This window comes from Cicer arietinum, chromosome 4, assembly GCF_000331145.2.
Source record: "Cicer arietinum cultivar CDC Frontier isolate Library 1 chromosome 4, Cicar.CDCFrontier_v2.0, whole genome shotgun sequence".
In the NCBI taxonomy this organism is placed as follows: domain Eukaryota; kingdom Viridiplantae; phylum Streptophyta; class Magnoliopsida; order Fabales; family Fabaceae; genus Cicer; species Cicer arietinum.
The window spans coordinates 38,228,426-38,238,956 of NC_021163.2; positions in this window are offsets into that span (position 1 = coordinate 38,228,426).

Here is a 10,531-nt window from a genome sequence, read left to right on the forward strand (position 1 = left end):
TCTTGTAATAAGATGTTGATCATATCTTATTCAAATCTTGACCATATCTTATTTTCAACTTAGCAAAAGACTTTCTTCAATTATAAATCTGAATAAAATCTTATATTAGATTGTCTTCAGAAACATGAATCTTCTTTCATACTCTATGAAGTCAAATATATTTTTCTCATAAAATACTTTTGTTAACATCATAACTTTACGTATAAAACCAACTTGATTCCAACAAATTGGTCCTCACGCAATAGATAAGCATGAATCATTGGGTGTGATACCTTCACAATCACCTTCCTCTTATTTGTCGTTCTAAGTCATTCCTTATATAAAGGGGACAATCAAATGTATAAGTCAGATATATAACAAATACATAGTCCATATCACATATGTAGAGAGAAAAACACAAAAGAAGGAGGGGTTTAATTGTATTTTGTTTTCAAAAAGTTAATTAAATTTGACGATGCTAAAAGCAAGAATAAATAAAGGGATAAGGAGAAAAAACTTAATTTATCCTAGTTCACCACCATACGGTAACTACATCTAGTCCATTCACATTAAAGGATTTAATCCAATAATTACCAATAGTATCACACGTCTACTAAACACCTACAAGTCAAAGTGACTGTATTCAAGAAAGCAATTGCTGCTGGACTAAGTTACAAGTAGTGTTTAAGATAGTTTTTAAAATAACTCTCACAAGAGAATGTTTACCAGGTATGTTGTCATAATCTATTTGATGTTTTCATCACTCAGAAATAATGCAAGGTTATTCACAGGTTGTGGTATATGGTGGAAGTAGGTTTCTAGTAAGTGTGTGTGTGTGTGTGTGTTTTTTTTTTTTTTTGCAGTGAAGATCACAAGTCCTTTTATAGAGAAACGTCAAGGTCATTAGGGTTTTTGACTATTGTTGTGATTGAATGAAATCAACATGTAACAAAATGACTCGTATCAAATCCTCAAAAATCTTGAATCATCAATAAAAACTTTATTAATTAAATTGGATTTTAAAGAATTAATTTGGTGTTAAAATTATATTAGAATATATGTTGATTAATTTTATGATTAATTTTCCTTATATGTGTGAGTTTCCAATTGTTTTGAAAATCATATACACATGTCATTTAATAAGTAAAATAAATTATATAATCAAAACGTAAGAACGAGATGTTGCTCTTTCTACCCCCTTTGAAACAATAGATCATCTTTCTAGAAAAACGCTCCAAAAACACACTAACAGAAACTATAATTTCATACATATAGGTCTTGTTCAAGTCGGTATCAAACCTTTAACAAGAGAAGGATTAAACACTTCAATCCTATGTGTCCTACAAGATGCAAGGTTCTTGAACTTTCAAGATTCAATAATAAGTACAATTGAATCTAGTCTATGTCAAGGACCAATTTGGTTTGAATGTTATCCAAATTTTTCATTATCTTTAAAAGACCCATACATCACAAAATATCTCATGTTACAAATCAAAACTCATAATTACAAAATGATAACAGGATCTATTCCTGTAGCTATTATTTACAGAGTTCATTACAAACTAATGTTTTCAGCCTTTACGGCAACAAAAAATATTGAAAACAAAAAGGCGAAACCCTATTTTTACAAACTGACTTAACTAAGGCAAACAATGTTATTCCAAGAACTGCCCTTTGGAAAGATATTGATCTTCCTGAAGAATGGATTCTGGAAGGAGCTGTTAGACCACAGTCTCTTGAACAGTCAAAACCAAACAACAATCTAAAGGAAGTCATACAATACAATGAAGGTAGGGTAAAACTAAGTTTTTCAAGAACTTCTAGTGCCAGGTATTCTGACGTTGGTTCCTCCAGGCCCCCTCCAGTCATACAATTGCCTCAAAAGTTAGAAAACTTTACAAAACCACGTTTTTTGTGTTCTAGCATACCAAGTGCTTCTTTTAAAAACGTTGACTACTCCACAAACATACCTCATCAAATTTACACAGCACCTCAAAACACTAATGAGGAACAACAAAACATATCTCCACCAACTTCGTCATCTTTTTCTGCTATAACTGAAAATGTTGTTAATGAACTTAATGTCATAGAAAAATAATTTGAAGTTGATAAAACTATCCTCCATAACGATTTTTATGCTTCCAAAAATACAGAAAAAAGAACATGGTTCTTCAAAAACTTTCTAAAACAAATACAAGAAATTCAAAATAAATTTTACGAGTTCATTTTACAAAACAAAACCCATATTTTATTTTTCGATTGGCTTGAAATCTATACAATACAAAACAAGATTACTTATCCTTTCAAACAAAACAAAATTATGTAAATCCCATAACAACTAGAAATAAAACTACATAATGGGAAATGTCAAATGGTAAAAAAATACAATCTGAACACCCACCATTTAGACAAATCAAGATAACACACTTAGAACAAACACTTGAGGCTGCACCTTACAAAATCCCAAGTGATAATTCAGAAAAAGATGTTAGACATATCCTCCAATAAAACAATTTTACTAATGCCCATCTTAGTACAATTGCGAAACAATTGACTAAGATAGAGAAGCACCAACAGAATACTGTCGTTTACCCTATTGAAACAACAATGTCAAAACAAAAAAAATTCAGTTTTTAAACCATTCAAAACCTCAAAAACAAGCCAAAAACTATTCAGGGAAGGCATATCAGAATTTACCCAAACCCTACATGACCAACTCAGTAGAATATAAAATTCGTCTACCTCCACACCAATGGTAGCTAAGGATACCTTTGACAAAACAGTTACGACTTTAGACCAAGTTTCTGAAACCGAACAAGAACCACAAAACCTGTGCAAACTCCAATGGCAGAAAGGTCAACCTTTAGCCATGGTTACAACACTAGACCTAGGTATTGAGAATAGACCTAATGCTCTCTCTCAATCTAAATTGAATGCCAGTACTGTCTATGAATGGAACATAGATGGTATGTTTGAATACAACATCTTAAGTCTCCTCCAACAAATGACAATGGCATCAAATGCTTACAAAACCCAAGCCAACACACCTGACAAAGCTATAGCTGAACTCTTAAAGTCTGCGATAGACTGCACATTTTTGGTAAATCGTGCTGACCCGTGATAGGTGGCACATCGGTAAATAGTACTTCGGCCTGTGATAGACGGTACATTTATGATTTACGTTTTTAGTAAATCGTGCTGACCCGTGATAGGTGGCACATCGGTAAATAGTACTTCGGCCTGTGATAGACGGTACATTTATGATTTACGTTTTTAGTAAATCGTGCTGACCCGTGATAGGTGGCACATCGGTAAATAGTACTTCGGCCTGTGATAGACGGTACATTTATGATTTACGTTTTTAGTAAATCGTGCTGACCCGTGATAGGTGGCACATCGGTAAATAGTACTTCGGCCTGTGATAGACGGTACATTTATGATTTACGTTTTTAGTAAATCGTGCTGACCCGTGATAGGTGGCACCTCGGTAATTTAGTAATTTGTCCTGTGATAGGCGGTACAATTATGATTTACGGCCCTTCGAGGAGGGTTTTGGTTTGGAATTCTGAGTCCATGCATTTTGGCATATACGCTTTGCATTAGGGTGCTTGGCACGCGAGTCGTGTTTGATTCAAGATTATGATTGAGTGTTTGAACTCAAGTTGTCATGGTGATTGTGTTATAATTGCCAAGTGTGGATGTTTTGGAATTGTGTGTAAGTGTGATTGATTGCAAAACCATTTCGAAACTTATGTTGTCGTGGTGATTGTGTTATAATTGCCAAGTGTGGATGTTTTGGAATTGTGTGTAAGTGTGATTGATTGCAAAACCATTTCGAAACTTATGTTGTCGTGGTGATTGTGTTATAATTGCCAAGTGTGGATGTTTTGGAATTGTGTGTAAGTGTGATTGATTGCAAAACTATTTCGAAACTCAAGATGTCGTGGTGATTGCGCTATAATTGCTAAGTGTGATTGTTTGGATTTGTGTGTAAGTGTTGATTGGTTTCGAAATCCTATAAAAAGCTGAATTTTGCTGTTTTCCTGCTGCTGTCTGATGTGTATTCGAATACAGAAAGCTGTATTCGAATACAGACATGTTTTTGCCACTGACTTACTGTGTAGTCGAATACAGACTGTTGTATTCAAATACAAACATGTTGTTTTGCTATTGACTTACTGTGTAGTCGAATACAGAAGGCTGTATTCGAATACAGACATGTTGTTTTTGCTGCTGACTGCTGAAACAACCTTGTATTCGAATACATAGATGCTGTAATCGAATACAACATTGCATTTTTGTTAAAAACTTCATTTTTCAACCTTGTTTATGCATGTTTGGCATATGGAAACCCTTTTAGGGTACATGATAAGTTGAAAGGTTACTTTGTGCATTTAAAAACTTAAATGTTATGTGTTAATTGTTAATTTCAGTTGGTGACCCTTTACAACTATTGTGGAAATCTGGGATTTGCCCTCAGATGAGAACCAGGACCATCCTACCGGTTAGTACCCTGTGGATGGGAAGGTAGTTGGACACACCTGACTGGAGCTGTGTTAGGAGGATCTTGCAGGGCGCGTGAAGATCACTCAGGATGTATAGTTTTTGTAGAATGATCAGATTAGATTGACGTATAGGGACTAGATGTCTTTCTTTTGGGATGTGTTTATTTTAATTTGGAAGACTGTACCTATACTAATATTGTCTGTTTGACATTTTATTATGATGGGGTCCATGTACCATTTTTTGAAGTGTAAATACTTTGGATTCGTATTTCAAAAACTATTCTGCTGCTTGTAAATTTTGTTGACTTATTTGTCGTTGTGTTATGACTTAAATATTTATCCAAAAGTATTTCCTTCATTACTTCTTTGTTTTTATGAATTTGTTTAAAAAAGAAATATACACTCGCGCTGTTAAAAATCGGGGTGTTACAACATCAAATGCTTACAAAACCCAAGCCAACACACCTGAGAAAGCCATAACTGAACTCTTAATAGCAGGATTCTCAGGCCAACTCAAAGGATGGTGGGATTACCATCTCACACCCTCTCTACACTTAGAAATTTTGAACACAATCCAAACCACAGAGGATGGAATTCCCATCCTTGACCTAATAGGAAACCCAATACCTGATGCAGTTGCAACACTAATACAAACAATTAGCTTGCACTTCATTGGTGATCTATCACACTTAAAAGATAAAAATGCAGAACTCATATCCAACCTTAGATGTAAAAAAATCTCTGAGTTCCAATATTACAAAAACACTTTCCTAACCAGAGTTATGCTAAGGGAAGACTCAAACCAACCTTTTTGGAAAGAGAAATTCCTTGCAGGACTCCTAACCCTTTTAAGAGAAAAGGTTAGAAACAAAATCAAAGAAGTCTATGAGGTAAACCAAATCCCATATAACCATTTAACTTATGGGGAATTGGTTAGCTTCACTCAAAAGGAAGGTTTGAAAATCTGTCAAGATTTAAAACTCCAAAAACATCTAAAATGGAAAATGAAAAGAACTAGACAATAACTAGGATCTTTTTGTAAACAATTTGAAATACCCATGACTAATATTTCGAAAGACTATGAAGGATCTTGTTCAAAACCTTATAGAAAACCTCACAGAAAATCTTTCACTAAACCAGACAGACTTGAATTCTATAAAAAATCAAAACCCCAAAAAACTTACAATCAAAGAAAACCTAATTTTTACAAGAAAAAGCCTTTTCAAAAGAAGTTTGAACCTCAAACTTCTAAACAAATAACTTGTTATAAGTGTGGCCAATCAGGACACATCTCAAAATATTGCAGTAGGAATAATAAACTTTATGAATTAAAAATTGATGAACAAATAATTCAACAAATAGAGGCAATACTTTTAGAAACCTCTGAAGAAGAAACATTCACGGATTCTGAAATAGGTTCATTAGAAAACGATAAACCTCTACAGTTTGATGAACTAGGAACCTCCGACTCTCTTAGTGTTTCAGAAGCTAGTACAAAATCAATTAAGGACGTCAACAAGAAATGAAAAATGTTATTTTACCATTTTTATTGACAATCGCTCTGACTATAATTTTGTATATCTAATGAAAAATAAAAGTGAAGCATTTGACATGTTTAGGATCTTTGTAACTGAAATTAAAAATCAATTTAGTAGAAAGATTAAGATGTTTCATAGTCATAGAGGAATAAGTATGATAATAGTTTGTTTATGAGTTTTATAAATTGCATGAAATAATACATGAAACATTTGTACCATATTCACCTAAAATGAATGGTAAAGTTGAAAGAAATAATAGAACTCTTATTGAACTAGATGTTTCTATTATGCTTAACACTAGTGATGCATCTCATTTGTGGGGGGAAACTTTATTGAATGTTTGTTATGTTTTGTATAGAGTCCCTATATCTAAAAACAAAACATCTCCTTATGAGATTTTTATGATAAGACAATTGCACTTGTCTTATTTTCAAACTTGGGGTTTTTTAGGTTATGTCAGAATCTCTGATCCCAAGTGAGTTAAACTCGTCAGTAAAGCCTATGAATGTGTGTTCATTTGGTATATAGTAATCAGCAAAGGGTATAGATTTTATGACCTAAATGCATAAGTGATCATAGAGTCAGATGATGTTGACTTCTATGAAAATATATTCCTTTTCAAATCAAGAAATAGCGGGGGCAACGAATCAAGTCACATTCATGTGATGAGGAGCACTGAAAGCAATAAACAAGGCGGAATAGAAACTCGAAGAAGTAAAAGAGTTAGAGTTTCTAAAGATTACGAACCCGATTATTCTTTCTATAGCTTAGAAGAGGACCCTACAAATCTTCAAGTAGCTGTGTCATCTTTGGATGCACATTTATTGAAAGAAGCTATGAATGATGATATGGCTTCTCTAGAGTTTAACAGGACTTGACATTTAGTATACTTGTCTCCTGGTAATAAACTGATAGGTTGTAAATGGATTTTGAAAAAGAAACTAAAACCCGATGGAAATGTTGTTAAATACAAGGTTCGCCTTGTAGCCAAAGGTTTTAGGCAAAGAGAAAATATAGATTTCTTCGACATTTTCTCATTGGTCACTAGAATTACATCTATTAGGGGTACTCATTTCACTAGTTGTTATTCATAACTTGGTGGTACACCAAATGGATGTCAAAACAGTTTTTTTTTAAATGGTGACTTGTAAGAAGAAATCTATATGGAACAACCTGAATGTTTTGTGATTCATGTACAAGATAACAAGATTTGTAAGTTAGATAAATATTTGCATGGTCTTTTAAACAAGCTCCTAAGTAATGACATAAAAAAGTTTGTTAACTTGATTATATCGAATGACTTTAAAGTGAATGAAAGTGACAAATGCATTTATTACAAATCTAAAAATTTCATTTGCACTATCATATGTCTCTATGTATATGACCTACTCATATTTTGATTCAAACATGCATGCTGTAAAAATTGTCAAATTATTGATGTGTAACAACTTTGATATGAAAGACATCGGAGAAGTGAGTGTAATCCTTGGAATCAAGATTACTAGGTCAGAAAAGGGAATTTCTTCGGATCAGTCTCACAATGTTGAAAAGATCCAAAAGAAATACAAATATTTTGATTGTAAACCTACTTAAACACCATATGATCCAAGTGTGAAATTTTTCTATGTTAGACAAATTAAATATGTGAGCATCATTGACAGCCTCAGGTATGCCACTGATTGTACTAGACACGAAATTTCCTATGTCGTGGGACTATTGGGAAGGTTTACTAGTAGACCTAGTATGGAGCATCGGCACATTATCGAAAGAGTCATGGGATACCTAAAAAGGACCATGAGTCTTGGATTACACTATCAAAGATTTGTTTTCGCCTTTGAAGGATACAGTGATACTAATTGGAACATTTTATCATATGACTCTAAAGCAACTAGTGGCTATATTTGAGTATACATAGTGATGTAGTATCTTGGAAATCGAAGAACAAATGATATTGGCTCAGTCCCCTATGGAGTCTGAAATGATAACATTAGTTACTATTAGTGAAGAAGCGAGCTCGTTGATATCCCTTTATGGTATAAACTTATGTCAGTTGTGTTGATCCACTACGATAATACCGCAACTATTGCAAAAACTGAGAATCATTATTACAACGGTAAGAGACGAAAAAAATTTGTCGTAAGCACAACGTTGTTAGAGAGTTACTTTCTAAAAGAGTTGTTATAGTTGATCATGTACACAATGATAAGTATTTAGCAGATCCTTTGATGAAAGGGTTAGAGTTTCCAAAGATTACGGACCCGATTATTCTTTCTATAGCTTAGAAGAGGATCCTACAAATCTTCAAGTAGCTTTGTCATCTTTGGATGCAGATTTATTTAAAGAAGCTATGAATGATGATATGGATTCTCTAGAGTTTAACAGGACTTGACATTTAGTATACTTGTCTCCTGGTAATAAACTGATAGTTTGTAAATGGATTTTAAAAAAGAAACTAAAACCCGATGGAAATGTTGTTAAATACAAGGTTCGCCTTGTAGCCAAAGGTTTTAGACAAAGAGAAAATATAGATTTCTTCGACATTTTCTCATTGGTCACTAGAATTACATCTATTAGGGTACTCATTTCACTAGTTGTTATTCATAACTTGGTGGTACACCAAATAGATGTCAAAACAGTTTTTTTAAATGGTGACTTGTTAGAAGAAATCTATATGGAACAACCTGAATGTTTTGTGATTCATGTACAAGATAACAAGATTTGTAAGTTAGATAAATATTTGCATGGTCTTTTAAACAAGCTCCTAAGTAATGACATAAAAAAGTTTGATAACTTGATTATATCGAATGAGTTTAAAGTGAATGAAAGTGACAAATGCATTTATTACAAATCTAAAAATTTCATTTGCACTATCATATGTCTCTATGTATATGACCTACTCATATTTTGATTCAAACATGCATGCTGTAAAAATTGTCAAATTATTGATGTGTAACAACTTTGATATGAAAGACATCGGAGAAGTGAGTGTAATCCTTGGAATCAAGATTACTAGGTCAGAAAAGGGAATTTCTTCGGATCAGTCTCACAATGTTGAAAAGATCCAAAAGAAATACAAATATTTTGATTGTAAACCTACTTGCACACCATATGATCCAAGTGTGAAATTTTTCTATGTTAGACAAATTGAATATGTGAGAATCATTGACAGCCTCAGGTATGCCACTGATTGTACTAGACACGAAATTTTCTATGTCGTGGGACTATTGGGAAGGTTTACTAGTAGACCTAGTATGGAGCATCGGCACATTATCGAAAGAGTCATGGGATACCTAAACAGGACCATGAGTCTTGGATTACACTATCAAAGATTTGTTTTCGCCTTTGAAGGATACAGTGATACTAATTGGAACATTTTATCATATGACTCTAAAGCAACTAGTGGCTATATTTGAGTATACATAGTGATGTAGTATCTTGGAAATCGAAGAACAAATGATATTGGCTCAGTCCCTTATGGAGTCTGAAATGATAACATTAGTTACTATTAGTGAAGAAGCGAGCTCGTTGATATCCCTTTATGGTATAAACTTATGTCAGTTGTGTTGATCCACTACGATAATACTGCAACTGTTGCAAAAACTGAGAATCATTATTACAACGGTAAGAGACGAAAATATTTGTCGTAAGCACAACGTTGTTAGAGAGTTACTTTCTAAAAGAGTTGTTATAGTTGATCATGTACACAATGATAAGTATTTAGCAGATCCTATGATGAAAGGGTTAGAGTTTCCAAAGATTACGGACCCGATTATTCTTTCTATAGCTTAGAAGAGGATCCTACAAATCTTCAAGTAGCTTTGTCATCTTTGGATGCAGATTTATGTAAAGAAGTTATGAATGATGATATGGATTCTCTAGAGTTTAACAGGACTTGACATTTAGTATACTTGTCTCCTGGTAATAAACTGATAGGTTGTAAATGGATTTTAAAAAAGAAACTAAAACCCGATGGAAATGTTGTTAAATACAAGGTTCGCCTTGTAGCCAAAGGTTTTAGGCAAAGAGAAAATATAGATTTCTTCGACATTTTCTCATTGGTCACTAGAATTACATCTATTAGGGTACTCATTTCACTAGTTGTTATTCATAACTTGGTGGTACACCAAATGGATGTCAAAACAGTTTTTTTAAATGGTGACTTGTTAGAAGAAATCTATATGGAACAACCTGAATGTTTTGTGATTTATGTACAAGATAACAAGATTTGTAAGTTAGATAAATATTTGCATGGTCTTTTAAACAAGCTCCTAAGTAATGACATAAAAAAATTTGATAACTTGATTATATCGAATGAGTTTAAAATGAATGAAAGTGACAAATGCATTTATTACAAATCTGAAAATTTCATTTGCACTATCATATGTCTCTATGTATATGACCTACTCATATTTTGATTCAAACATGCATGCTGTAACAATTGTCAAATTATTGATGTGTAACAACTTTGATATGAAAGACATCGGAGAAGTGAGTGTAATCCTTGGAATC